This window comes from Rhinolophus sinicus, chromosome 18, assembly GCF_057876585.1.
Source record: "Rhinolophus sinicus isolate RSI-liver-muscle chromosome 18, RSI-T2T, whole genome shotgun sequence".
In the NCBI taxonomy this organism is placed as follows: Eukaryota; Metazoa; Chordata; class Mammalia; order Chiroptera; family Rhinolophidae; genus Rhinolophus; species Rhinolophus sinicus.
Window position 1 is genome coordinate 23058016 of NC_142518.1, and position 14253 is coordinate 23072268.

Below are 14253 nucleotides of genomic sequence, written 5' to 3' on the forward strand. Positions count from 1 at the left end.
ATTGTATTCATTTGCGGGTAAATTTATTTGTGCTAAAGCTTAAAAATTACCTTTAAAATGAATTCTAGGTATCCATAGTTTGAATGTTAAAGAAGGTTCTAGTATCATAATGTTAACTAAAGTCATGCTGACATAATTGGGTCTGATTTCCTGGTGTTCTTTGGTGAGTTGATTTTTGTCTACTACCAAGTAGAGCAAATTACTTCTTCTGAGTGTAATGATTTTTTGTTTGTTTTGTTTTTGTGCCTACGGAGTTACCTCACCCTATTTCACTTTTCTTCTCTCATGGGATAGGATGGGTGGTGAAGGGGACAAAACAAAGTTACTCTTTTTTCAATGGATGAGGAAAAGGAAGAAGAAGGAATATCCCTCTGTACCTTCATACAAAGGTAGGTAACACTGACACATCTGCCAAAGGAAACACAACATAAATGCAACTGGCTAAATAATAAGGGATATTTCTTCATTTCTGGAACCCACTGTACTAAGGCCAGAAACCCAATCATGAGTTTTCCATCGTACATCTACTAATCCTTTCCAAAGCATTCAGTTCAGTTCAGAACATCGTAGAAATCCTGGACCATCTTGCTGAAGCAGACCCAGGGAATTCTTGTCCTCTGGCCAGGAAATAATGCTTCTTTCATCTGAAAACATGTAGGTTTAAAAAACTATCACTAGGAGAGTAAGCTTGGGGAAGGCTTAGGTCTTTCCACACCCATGAGATAAATTATATGTTTTAATAAAGAGAAAGAATAGAGAAAAGGATGTCTTTATAGACTTTATATCATAAGAATTTTTACATGGGAGCTATACTGTAATATCTATTACAGAACAGTGAAAACCTGTCTCACAGTGCCCTGAGTTAAAAAGGAACATTTGTCATTGGATTTCATCACTATCACTGATCTTCAGTATAAATGAAGAAGCCTGGTCACCCTAAGAAAGAGAAGAGGTAAACCGGTCTTGTCCATAGTGCTTTTTCCATGGACAAATGTTTTTGGTCCAATCTCTTCACATAGGGATAGAGGAACCTGTATAGTTGTCATAAATTTCTGCTCAAGTTTCTGATACAGAGTTTAACAGAAGAAAACCTCACCAACAAGGAACTGAGAAACCAGTGTGGGTAATATCTAACTATGAATGTTATCTTGATTAGAAAATTAAGACACTAGCTGCTGAAAAACCCTCCTGCCTGGTTCTGTCACAGTTCTGTTCCTTTCAGACTTTCTGATTTTTCCCTTTTTTAATTTGGCAGAAAGATAGTGGTTTCCCCTAAACTATGTCTAAAAATCTTCATAGAACCACAACATATAAGTTCTTTATTTCAAGGGGCCCACAGTCTCCTGAAAAGGTCTTAAGTAAACACACAATACAAATAACATGTAATAATGTTAAAGTGGACATAGCCCCATGGGAACAGAGAACCTTGTCACCAAGATCCGCAGATGGCATCACACAAGTGATGATATTTGAGTAGGGTCCTGAAGGATGAGAAGGAGCTGACAAGGAAAGAAATGGGAGAATGAAATTTGAAGCAGAGGAAAGAGCATGAGTAAGGCTTAAGATAAGATGAGGCAAGATAAGAATACATGTCAGAGCTGAGTAATTCTATCTGGCCAGAGGGGAAGGTCCATGTGGGGCAGAAGAGAGGGGTCTGTTTTCTCTGCATCGTCCACATGTGCCTGTGAACGTGAGCTTGCATCATGTATTGATAGTTCATCCAGCATAGTGTTTCTCAAACTTGAGCAACCTTGAGGGTTAATGGAAACACAGACTGCTGGGCCCCAACCCTGGAGTTCATGATTCTGTGGGTCTTGGGTAGAACTCAAGAATTTGTATTTTGGGGAGGCCGGATGGCTCAGGTGGTCAGAGCATGAGCTCTCAACAACAAGGTTGCTGGTTCGATTCTCACATGGGATGGTGGGCTGTGCCCCTGCAACTAAGATTGAAAATGGTGACTGGACTTGGAGCTGGGCTGTGCCCTCCACAACTAGATCGAAGGACAATGACTTGACTTGAGCTGATGGGCCCTGGGAAAACACACTGTTCCCCAATATTCCCCAATAAAAAAATTTAAAAAAAGAATTTTCATTTCTAGCAAGTTCCCGAGTGATGCTGATACTTCTCCAGGGACCTCACTTTGGGAGTATACCAGAATGTACCACTGGTCTAGCATAACGGTCCCTAATATCTGGGAGGCCATGACTGCCTTTGTGAAAATGATGGCGCCTCTCCTCAGAAACCTACACAAATATTCATAAACACAAAATACGACCTATAATTTCACGGGCTTCTGAGACCCACCACGAAGAAATGCAGAGCAGTCACTTGCAGGCAGCTACCTCCATCTCCAAGAAACGTACTGAATTAATAAACACAATGTATCTTTCAAATACCATTTTAATGGAAAATTCGCAGGAAGAAGGACACTTTGGAAAATGCATCTTAGAATTAGTCACAGTGGTTCTAGGCACAAAATGACCAGATTTGGGGGACGGGGCATATCAAAGAGCAGTCCTTGGGTGTTACAGGGAAATTCCCCAAGGGACTCACTCTAATCACATTCAAGTAACCTGGGCCTTTCCTTTGACCTGCCATAGGCTTGGGAAATAAAAAACAAGAGAGAAGTGGGTGGGTGACATGGAAGAAAAGTGCATTTAGCCAGGGACCTGTGGAAGGACACAAAAGTGTGTGCCTTGGGGAAAGTGTACCTATGGCTTTAGGATCGCCAGCTGGTAGGCTGCTGAAACAGTTTAACCCTTTTGCCATGACGGTTGGATATATCTGAATGAATATTTCCATCTGCTGACTGTGGATGGAAACATCCAGAAAGGAAGTTTAGGAAAGCAGATGTACATTTGTCTATATTTTTCTGTTTTTCAAGAATGAGTAACAAGAGGACATTTTATACATAAAAAGAATGTCATTTATATATAAAGCACCTCAAATTGTTATTAAATGCACAAAGAGTCAAAATATCAACTTTTTGTTTTTGTGTGCATTTTTGACACATTTTGAAAAAAAACACCTTGAAATCACTTAATGTAGTGAAAGATTTAAGGTCAAAGAAAGGAAATTAAGAATGGGCTTAAAAGAAAACTTCAATTGTGGTACATGAAGATACGAGACAATCCCTGTTGCAGAGAAAAGAACAATTTTGCTTCACCCTTTACCTAAGAATCCTCCTTGTGAGCCTTCCATAACCCAGTAGCATAGATATTTTTAAATGACCCTGAAAAGAAAACAGAGGTGTGCTCTTTTCATGAAAAGAAAGCCACTGACTCGGGGTGGTGAACACACCACATGATATACAAAGGATGTATTACAGAATCGCACACTTGAAACCTATGTAACTTTACTAAGCATTGTCACCTCAATAAACTTTAATTAAAAAAAGAAAGAAAGCCATCTTTCACATAAGGAACCTTAGGCCTGCTCTGCCTGCACGCATGGAGTCAGGAACACGAGGCAAATGTTTGATTATTATTTTGGCAACTATGAATTCAAGTGATGGCTCTGAGGTAGGGGAACAAAGGCCTGCTGAGTTGGAGAGCAGAACTCTTCCTTCAGCTTATCGAAGAAGAAAGAGTCCTACAGGAAAAGCATCCTATAATAATCTGGGCCAAATACACCTCTGAGTCAATGGAGATATTGTTATTGCACGTGCCGTTTTGCCTAAAGCCAGGAAAACTCTTGTCTGACGATAACGTTTTAGCTGCCGATTCATCTCCTCTGTCCTCAATTCTTCTCAGCAAACTTTCATTGGGTCTCATCATGGGTACATTTACAGAGCAATTTCCATAATGATAAAATCTCTTTAAGTGAGATTTAAAATGTAATTAAAGGGCAGATTTGATGTGGTGAAGGCGTTGTTGTGCAGTGGCCATACATCCTCATGCCACAGAGCGCTCATTCAGCTAGCCTATGGCATGACCCCAATTTCCCTCTGGTGAGATGACATGTCCTTGTTTCATGCTAATGGCTTGATCAGGAAAAAAATAAAAAAAGACAAAACCGCCTCTCTCTTGGAGACAAAAGTCCACGAATAGAAGTGAGATTTTTTTTTTGCACCCTTCTCCATTCACTCTGTATCTTAGACTTCAGAGCTTGCAAGTGATTCCTTGCATACAGAGGCAAACACTGACAAACTGACAGGGAAAAGCTGAAAGAAACTGCTTGCCCCGAGAAATGGATCTCAGTAAATCCTGGGGTCTAGTCTCATGGATTTAAGTGCAGTCGCTATAAAAGCAGAAACTACAGGTTATAGATCCATGAATGGATGAATGCTTGATCCTAGAAAGCTGCCTGGTGCCTGAGAAAGCAAGAAAATATTCCTGGGGTTGTCCAGTTTGAAACCTCAAAAAGAACTTACACTATTCTTTGCTAGAAAATCAATAAAAGATTTTAAGTTTTGAAATTTCCCAAGCCCCCAAATAGCTTGCTTACCTAGATTCTCTACCATAAGTATCCTCAATCATGGTATTTACCAAATGATGTGAAATGATTTTTCACTGGGCTGCTGGTTTACTTATTGATAGATAATCCTATAATATGATAAGGAAATCATGTTTTTGTTTTTTGTTTTAACACGCAGGACAAATCAAATTCTTCAAAAGACCACATTTTATATGTAAGATCATAGTTAAATAACAGGTTCTGAAGCACTTAGGAGGAAATTTAGGCCTTTTAAACACCATATATTCATGATCTTCTTTATTATTTTTTATTTTTCAATTACAGTTGACATTCAACATTATTTTATATTTCTTTTAGGTGTACAGCATAGTGGTTAGACATTTGTATAATTTAAGAAGTGATCTCCCTGATTAGTCTAGTACCCACATAGCACTGTACATAGTCATTACAATATAATTGACTATATTCTCTATCTTGTACTTTACATCCCTGTGACTATTTTGTAACCATCGATTTGTACTTCTTAATCTCTTCACCAGACCCCCAACCTCCCTCCCACCAGACAACCATGTGTTTGTCCTGTATATCTAGGAGTCAGTTTTTTGTTTGTTTGTTTTGTTTATTTTGTTCTTTAAATTCCACATACAAGTGAGATCATATGATATTTGTCTTTCTCTGTCTGATTTATTTCACTTAGCATAATACCCTCTGGGTCTACCCATGTTGTCACAAATGGTAAGATATCTTTTTTATGGCCCAGTAATACTCCATTGTTTATGTGTACCATTTATTCTTCATCCAATCATCTATTGATGGGCATTTTGGTTGCTTCCATATCTTGGCTGTTGTAAATAGTGCTGCAGTAAACATAAGGGTAAATATATCTTTTCAAGTTAGTGTTTTATATTTCTTTGGATAAATACCTAGAAGTGGAATTGCTGGGTCATAAGGTAGTTCGATTTTCAATTTTTTGAGAATCTCCATACTGTTTTCCATACCAGCTGCACCAATTTGCAGCCCCACCAACAGAGCAAGAGGCTTCCCTTTTCTCAGCATCATCACCAACACTTGTTGTTTGTTGATTTATTGATGATGGGCTTTCTGACAGGTGTGAGGTGATAGCTCATTGTGGTTTTAATTTGCATTTTTCTGATCATTAGTGACGTTGAGCATCTTCTCATATGTCTATTGGTCATGTGTATGTCCTCTTTGGAGAAATGTCTATTCAGGTCCTCTGCCCATTTTAAAATTGGATTCTTTTTTATTTTTTGGTGTTGAGTTGCATGAATTCTTTATATATTTTGGATACTAACCCCTTATTGGGTGTATCATTGGCAAGTATCTTCTCTTATTCAGTAGGTTGTCTTTTTGTTTTGTTGATGGTTTCCTTTGCTGTGTAAGAAGTTTTCAATTTGATATAGTCCCATGTGTTTATTTTTGCTTTTATTTCCCTTGCCCAAGGAGATACATCAGAAAAAATATTGCTAAGAACAATATCAGAGGGTTTATTGCCTATGTTTGCTTCTAGGAGTTTTATGGTTTTGGGTCTTACATGTAAGTCTTTAATCCATTTTGAGTTTATTCTTGTATATGGAGTAAGAAGGTGGCCCAGTTTCATTTTTTGCTTGTATCTGTCCATTTTCCTAACACCATTTCTTGAATAGACTGTCTTTACCCCACTGTGTATATATTCTCACCTCTCACCTCTCATTATCTTCTCTTTTAAACATATCATGATGATATTCACAGAAAAAAATGCCATATAATGTCTGAGTCATATAGAGGATTGAATGTTCAACTGATTTTTTTTCTGTGCTCTTATCTTTGTCTAAATGAAATATTTCTTTTGGTATAACACTTTGTCTATGGAATCAAATTCATCCTTGTGATTTTGGGAATTACCAAATAACTTGTGTGTTTAAAAATATCATACATGCATGAAATGAAATTGCATATAATTAGTAAAAATAATTGGAGCGTTTTTAATTGACTAATGATGAGAATGTGTCATCAAATAGGTACTGTGCTTTTGAGTACAATGTTATTTTTATAGGCACAAGGGAGGCACCCTGAAAGATGACATACACCATTGAAGAGCAAATGGATCTACTGTATCTCTGAAATAAAAGTAATTTATAAATCTCCTTTATTCCATAAAACAGCTCACAAATCAATCTACAAAACTCACCTCCCTTATCAAAGGTGCAATGCTACTTTCAGTTGGCTTTAATAGCAAACAATTCATGGAAAGTTTGATTTCACTATAACAATAACTTCTTTTAGCCAAGTAACTCACATCAACCCTTGGATCAAGTTTTCTGCCAAAGAATTCCCACTCACTACCAGAGATTAAAGGGTTGAAGAGACAGCAGGATTGTCTGTAGGACTGTTTGGTTGTACTCAGCTGAGCTTCCACTGCTTGATTTCACTGCCATGGAAAGTCCCACAGGATAATTTGGAGAGCAGCTACCTCTATTACTTCTCCCAACATCCCACTGCTTCCAATTACTACTGATTTCCTGCTTCCAATCAGTAGCCTTGAAACTTGAACTACCCAACTGTTTTAAATGCAGAAGAGAAAATCCCGGGGAACATGTGGAACAAAAAAAGCGTTTCTGTGTTTCTGAAGAGCAGCATTCTGCTTGCATGCTTGTTTTTCATCAGCCTTGACTTCTCTGAGAGGCAGTATTTCTTTTCATGTCCTAGGCTGACATTTCTGCTCACTAAATAGTGAATTAGCATGGTGCAAATCCAGCATTCTTCCTTTTGACATCTTTACTCATGAAATAAGTACAAGCAGTCCCTAACTTCGAAAGAGTTCTGTAACCAAGTCATTTGCAAGTCAATGGTTTAGAACCCAAAAGTCAAATTTCCACTGAAACAATAGCTATATATGTCTTGGCCAGCATATATACAGCTATCTGACCTCTAACAAGGACGAGCTACGTATGCCATTCTGATTTGGATTATTGATTTGGGAAGTGTGCATCTTTGGGGATACAAAAGGGAGAAGAAGTATGAAAAGGAAATATTTCCTCCTTAAATCCTGAATCTGCCCAATGCAAAGAAAGCTAAGGAGATCTGAACGGGTATCTGCCTATCTCATTCTCCCTCCTGGTGTCCAGTCTTTCCTATCCCTATGCTATCTCACATGCTCATAATCCTTCTTTCAGACCTGTTGAAAACCATATTCCCAGCACGGAGTCTGACCACTTGCACCTTCTCCGAGATTTTTACATTTTGAAAAGAGGAAACTGAGTTAAACCAAATGAATCACAGACTGATAGGATTTCAGAGAGTGTAAGAACGCAGAGTGAAAATATTCAGATGGTAGCAAAAATGTCTGGGGCAGTGCTCACTTCGGCAGCACATATACTAAACTTGGAACGATACAGAAAAGATCAGCATGGTCCCTGCGCGAGGATGACATGCAAATTCATGACGCGTTCCATATTTTTTGAATCTGAAGAATAGAATAAATGAGCAAACTAATCAGAAAGAGTCTCAGAGATATAGAGAAAAAACTGAGGGTTGCTAGATGGGAGGTGGGTGGGGATGAGGGAGAAGGTGAGGGGATGAGACAGCATAAATTGGTGACCACAAGATTGCCACAGGGATATGAAAAACAGTTTGGGGAATATAATCAACAATGTTGTAAAGCTTTTGTAGGGTATACAATGGACACTTGTCTTATTAGGGAGACCACTTCATGGATGGTGTAGATGCCTGACCACTGCAGTGTCCACCTGAAGCTGAATAATACTAAATGTCAACTATAATTTTATATATATATATATATATATATATATATATATATATATATATATATATAGAGAGAGAGAGAGAGAGAGAGAGAGAGAGAGAGAGAGAGAGAGTCACAGGATGTGGAGTACAGCATAGGGAATAGAGTCAATGGAATTGTAACAGCTGTATACGACGTCAGAGGGGTAGTAGATTGGGGGAGGGGGATATCACTTTGTGAGGGGTGAAATGTATAGCTATTATATTGTTTTGTACACCTGAAACTAATAAAAAAAAGTGTCTGGGGCAGAAAGGCTTCAGCCATTCTTGGTAGGAAATCTACTTGGTTAATACTATGGATTAGAAATTAAAAACTGCATTTGCCAGACTTCTATGCATCTAGGGTTCCAGATATGATTAGATTTTAATAAGTTAGGGTTGCCAGATAAAATAGGGGGTACCCAGTTAAATCTGAATTTCAGATAAACAATGGATTTTTTTTAGTATAAGTATGTTGCATGCATTATTTTTTGGCTAAATAATGGTAACCCTGTATCAAGTAGCTATACTTGTGAGAGATGTGGAAGGTGGAAGTGAGATATGGGTCATCTCCCTGCTCCTTTTGGCTGTTTCTGTTGGCAAGTTTAGACATAGAAGTATGAGAATTCCCATATCATAGTTCCAAAATCAATTCTCCAGCTTCCTGGTTGCAAAAAAGCAGATGCTACCAGCAGGTACAAATATAGATATCCGTTTCCTGATTCCTAGTTCACAGCTAGAGTATATTCTTAAGTTCTTTGCTTCAATGGTACCTCAGAGACGGTAGTTGCCTAGTGGATCAGTTCTATCTGGCTTTAGAAGTCAATCCTGGAAGCTAAGTCTAAAATCTGCAACTCCAGCCTTTCCCAAGATTTAGTATGCATTCACGCCACTGTTTTAAATATTCTCTGATTATCATACCTAGAATAATTTCTCTTTTCTGCACTGAAGTCTGACTGCTATATCGACCCTCAGGGTCAGCTTCTCTTTTTGTTCCTAGCACTGACCTATTTTCCTTTAGCCATTGAAAAATCTACAAACAATACAACTCTATGGTTTTCTCAACATGACTCTTAGTCACAGCCATGAGATGTCCCAGCAAAGGAGAGTAGGAAGTCACGAAGGCAAAGGGGTTTGACTGTGTTTCCTACAAAATAAGACCTAGCCAGACAATCAGCTCTAATGCGTCTTTTGGAGCAAAAATTAATATAAAACCTGGTATATTATTATGTTATATTATATTATATTATATTATATTATATTATATTATATTATATTATCATATTATATTATATAAGACCTGGTCTTATATTATAGTAAAATAAGACAGGGTCTTATATTAATTTTTGCCCCAAAAGATGCATTAGAGCTGATTGTCCAGCTAGGCCTTATTTTTGGGGAAACATGGTACCTCTGAACTGACGTCTTGTTTTCTTTCTAAAGAAAATACTTTACAAGATACTTAAGGTTGTGGCAACACATTAAAATACCCAAACATTATGTTGTCATCCCTTACAAAAATCTCACTATTATTTTCCTTATCTCTTTTGTTCCTCATATCTAGATGTCAAATTTTCACTGACAATACATTTGATGCCTAGGGAAAAGATCTGATTCAACAGTTTTGTAACATGATGTCCTATTAATTAAAACATGATACACTGCCATTCAAGCTCTCCTCCTCCCCCGCCAAAAGCCCAGAAGTGGAATATCATAAACTTGATTTATATATAAAGTCATGGGGAGGGGTGAAAGACTACTAAGGAAAGACAGTGTGCTTTCAGGCCTGGCTTGCACGTGAACTTGCAGGTGAACTCTGGAGAACAGAGCTTACCTCTCTGCTGTCAGTACCTGGCACAGTGCTGAGCACATACCAGGCACTCAGTAAACTAAGCTGGTTTTAAAAAATCATTTAGCTGCATTCACCTACTCTGCTCCTATCTCACGCACAATTTAATTTCCTAAAAGCACCAAGTTCTAATATCAGGAGATATACAAGGTCTGACAATTTAAGTTCATGAACTTGTTGCAATGATGTTGTTAACCTTTTTTTGATATCAGAGGGATTATTCATTATGAATTTGTACCAACTGGACAAACAGTTAACCAACCAAGGTTACTATTTGGAAATGCTGAAAAGGCTACGTGAAAAAGTTAGATGACCTAAACTTTTCGCCAACAATTCATGGCTCTTGCATCACAACAATGCACCAGCTCACACGGCACTGTCAGTGAGGGAGTTTTTAGCCAGTAAACAAATAAGTGTATTGGAACACCCTCCCTACTCACTTGACCTGGCCCTCAATGACTTCTTTCTTTACCCGAAGATAAAGGAAATATTGAAAGGAAGACATTTTGATGACATTGAGGACATCAAGTTTAATACAATGACAGCTCTGATGGCCATGCCAGAAAAAGAGTTCCAAAATTGCTTTAAAGAGTGGACTAGGCACTGGTGTCAGTACATAGCTTCCCAAGGGGAGTACTTCAAAGGTGACCATAGTGATACTCAGCAGTGAGGTATATAGCACTTTTTCTAGGATGAGTTCGCGAACTTAATTGTCCGACCTTGTAGAAGTGGCAAACAATGACCTTCTCTAGTGGTCAAGGTTTTCTACTCTTCAATCTATGTAATTAGGATGACCCTATAGCTTACAGTCCAAATACCCACACTTTTCAAAGTATATAGAGGTGCTATTAATACTTACATGAGAACAACAGGCATACACTTGGATTGTCCCGAGCAAATCAGGATGAATAAACCTATAGCAATCAATCAAATGGGAAAAAAAAGTCCTGACTGAGTCCTTATGTTTCCTCATTATCAACTGAGGAAGGCTTTCTTCCTATTCATTCTCTCCAAGTAACGAAAGGTCTGTGGCATGACGTCTCCTTCCTGCCTGGGGTCCACGGAGGGCCATAAACTGATCACTGCACCTGTTTCTTATATTCAGAAAATGACAAGCAGAGAAAAGCCAGAGGTTCACACTGCTGTCTGTGCTCCCAGGTGCCTTCTCATCGTGGGGAGTAAACACCTTCCGTTTTGTGTACTATGGGAAGGAAAATAAAAAGAGGGCCAATAACAAAATGCCCTTCAAAGAAAACGTTTTGTGAGCCTGTGTGTAACAGAGATAAGAACTAGGACACTGTCAAGAGAATGGTCCTAGAATAGCTGCTTGAAAGATTTTTTTTTTAAGAAGGGAATGTAAGTGAATGTTGCTACAATATCTATTGTGTATCAACTGCCATATTCCTCTCAGCAACTGAAGACCAAAGTTTCTGCATTTGCCAGCAATGCAAGCTGGAAAGAATCCACTTTCTTGAAATTTACTTTAAATTCTCCTTTAGGGAGAAGTAATTTATTCTGTATGTATTTCATACCTACCTGACATTTAATACCAAGTTTATGTTTATAAAAATGGCTTTGTGGGGCTCCTAGGCCAATCAAAAGTTTCATCCATGACATTTCTAATCCTATCGAAGGAAAACAGGGACATAAGAAAGAAAATAAAAGAAAACAACAACAAAGAACATGAACAATAAAATTCAGGATTTTAGGTCTGAAGTCATGGATTAAGAACTGGTTTAAATCTCAAATCCTTAATCATAGAATTTCAAAGAGAAATGGCAAATTATACACATCGGCCTTTTCCTTTTGATGAAAAGCAGAAAGAAGCCACTGGAATGGAAATCTCCCACTAGTCTGGTTGCTCCTGGGGGCAGGAACCATATCTGCCTTGCTTATTGCTGTATCTCCAGCTTCCAGGCTGCTAGTCGGTATGCAGTTGCTTTTGTCTTCGATATAGAGTTATAGAAATGATAGGATAAATTAATGAATCGATCAGTTATGAAAAAAGCCAAGTAACTGTAGAACATCAAAGAGGGTGAATAATCAGTCAAGGCGTCGGTAACCTTGGCATGCACGTAATGGATGGTAGGTAACCTCAGTATGTAACTAGATAATGGCGCACTGGTTTCTCTTCATAGCAGTCCAGTTTTCTGTATGATTGTTTTAACTACATTTTCTCTCCAGTTTTCCAACTCACAGCAGTTCTCTTCACTTCCCCTAGTATGATGGTAGGGTTATCATATGCTGTGTCTATCTATCCATCCATCCATCCATCCATCCACTACAAATAACTGAGCAGGCACCAGGTGTCTGGTACTGTGTCAAGCACCAGGGATGAACATGACCGACATGGTCCCCACCTGGGCTAAAGTTTTCTCTTTTAGAAGAATGATATCATGGCTTAAATCAGGCACTCTGAACACAGAACACTATGAAAGTTGGACAGCTCTAACACAGTGGAGATTCCAGGACATCATGAACTAGCCTTTTGACAGAAAGGGTAAAACTGTTTGTACAGAAAATGAGACCACTGAAAAGGAGGTTGAGTAATTATTAGGTTCTCTTGATTAGGTTGAAAGTCTATCTCAGGACTTAAAATCTCAAGGTAGACTTTTTTTTGGCCTGTATTATCTGTTTGGACGAGCCACATGGCCTCAAATGGATGAGATAACTTCTCTACTATAAACCCCTCACTGTATGCAAGGTAGCTTTGTGGCCTAGGATTAATAACAACAAACAAGCCAACAAACCAAAAATCAAAATTTGTCTTGCAGTATCTTTTAGCAGCTGATTTCATGGCAGTTGGTGTACATTTAATTAAAAAAATAGGGAAGGTTTAAATTGGACAGGTGAGAAAAAAGAAGGAAAAGAGGGGAAAATAAGAAGTGCAAGGAAGATTCTGAAACAGTTTTCATAAACTTAGAGCAATGAAATGGACTTAAAACTGTCAACAAAAAGAATTACCACTGCTCACTGATTCTGTAGTCAACACTTTTTCTAGAATCCCAGAGCCACTATTTCAAATTGCCACTCTCCTTGAATTTCGGACTCTAACACCATCCCTATCAGTCTACGTATAGCTGCAGCTTCCACTTCAATGAGAAAAATAAATCCAATAGAAGGACTCTACCTTGACCTTTCACGAAACTTACAAAACTACCAGCAAGTATGCCTATCTTTCACCTCCTCCCCTGTAGTTGCAATAGAAGATAAGCCTTCATTCCTATCTGAGACTATTGATTAGCCCTCATTTCTTCTGCATCCCCAACCTCTCCTCTCTTCTCTCCTTCCCACTAGCATTTCAATACTCTCAAGTCCCTCTCGTCTTAAGACCATGCTCTTCATATGGCTCTATATCCATCTCCTGTTACTATGGTCTTTCTCTTTTCCACATCACAGCCACACATCTTGAAAGAATTGTTTTCTTCTTGCTCCTTGATGTTCTCAGTTTCCAAGCATGTCTCAACCCACTGCGATTTTGGTTCCGTATTTAGCACTGTGTAATTCGTGGATTCTCCAAAATCAACACTGAAATTGCTCACATCAAGGTTAGCAGTACCCTCCCTGTTGCTAAATCAATGGAATATACTTTGGTCTTATCTGTTATGTCTCTTTCATAGCACTTGACAACTCTGAATGCTACTTTTTCTTGAAAGCTTCTCTTCCCTTGGATTCTGTTACACTGTACACACCTGGTTTGTCTCCTACACATTGAATTATTAATTTCCCTTTCTCCACTGCAAGTTTATGCTTCTCTGCTTATTCCTGAAACGTTGGTGTTTTTCTGGGTTCACTCCTAGTCCCCTCCTCTTCTCTATCTACAAACTTTTCCCTAAACCATTTCAAGTCCTTGAAAGGGTTTCATTACCTATATACCGACAACATACAATTAAATATCTCTAGCTTAGAACTTTTTCCGTAGGTACAGCTCACAAACCCAGCTACCTGTACATAACCATTTGTACATTCCATGGGCAACTCAAACTCAACACATGCAAGACTGGACTCGGTATTACCCCTCCTGTTTCACCACCCTCTAGCTCCTTCAAACACATTCCATCTCTGGTGTAAAAGGTTTGCATAAATGGTACCACCATCTACCTGATTGTCCAAATTGGATATCTGACTTAATTCTCCCCTTCAAGTCACCTATCATAACCTAATTTAACTTTCAAGTCACCTGTTATAACCATCATAATAGCATTGAT

The 14253-nt window shown here is 38.4% G+C and overlaps 1 protein-coding gene and 1 non-coding gene across 9 annotated transcripts in view; one reads left to right on the forward strand and one right to left on the reverse strand.

The window, feature by feature from the left end:
* Window positions 1-14253, reverse strand: part of DMD (dystrophin) — a 2122179-nt gene that overhangs the window by 388509 nt on the left and 1719417 nt on the right. The window lies entirely within an intron of this gene.
* Window positions 7768-7874, forward strand: LOC141569831 (U6 spliceosomal RNA). Its single transcript, XR_012493610.1, has one exon. It is a non-coding gene; the product is annotated as a U6 spliceosomal RNA (small nuclear RNA).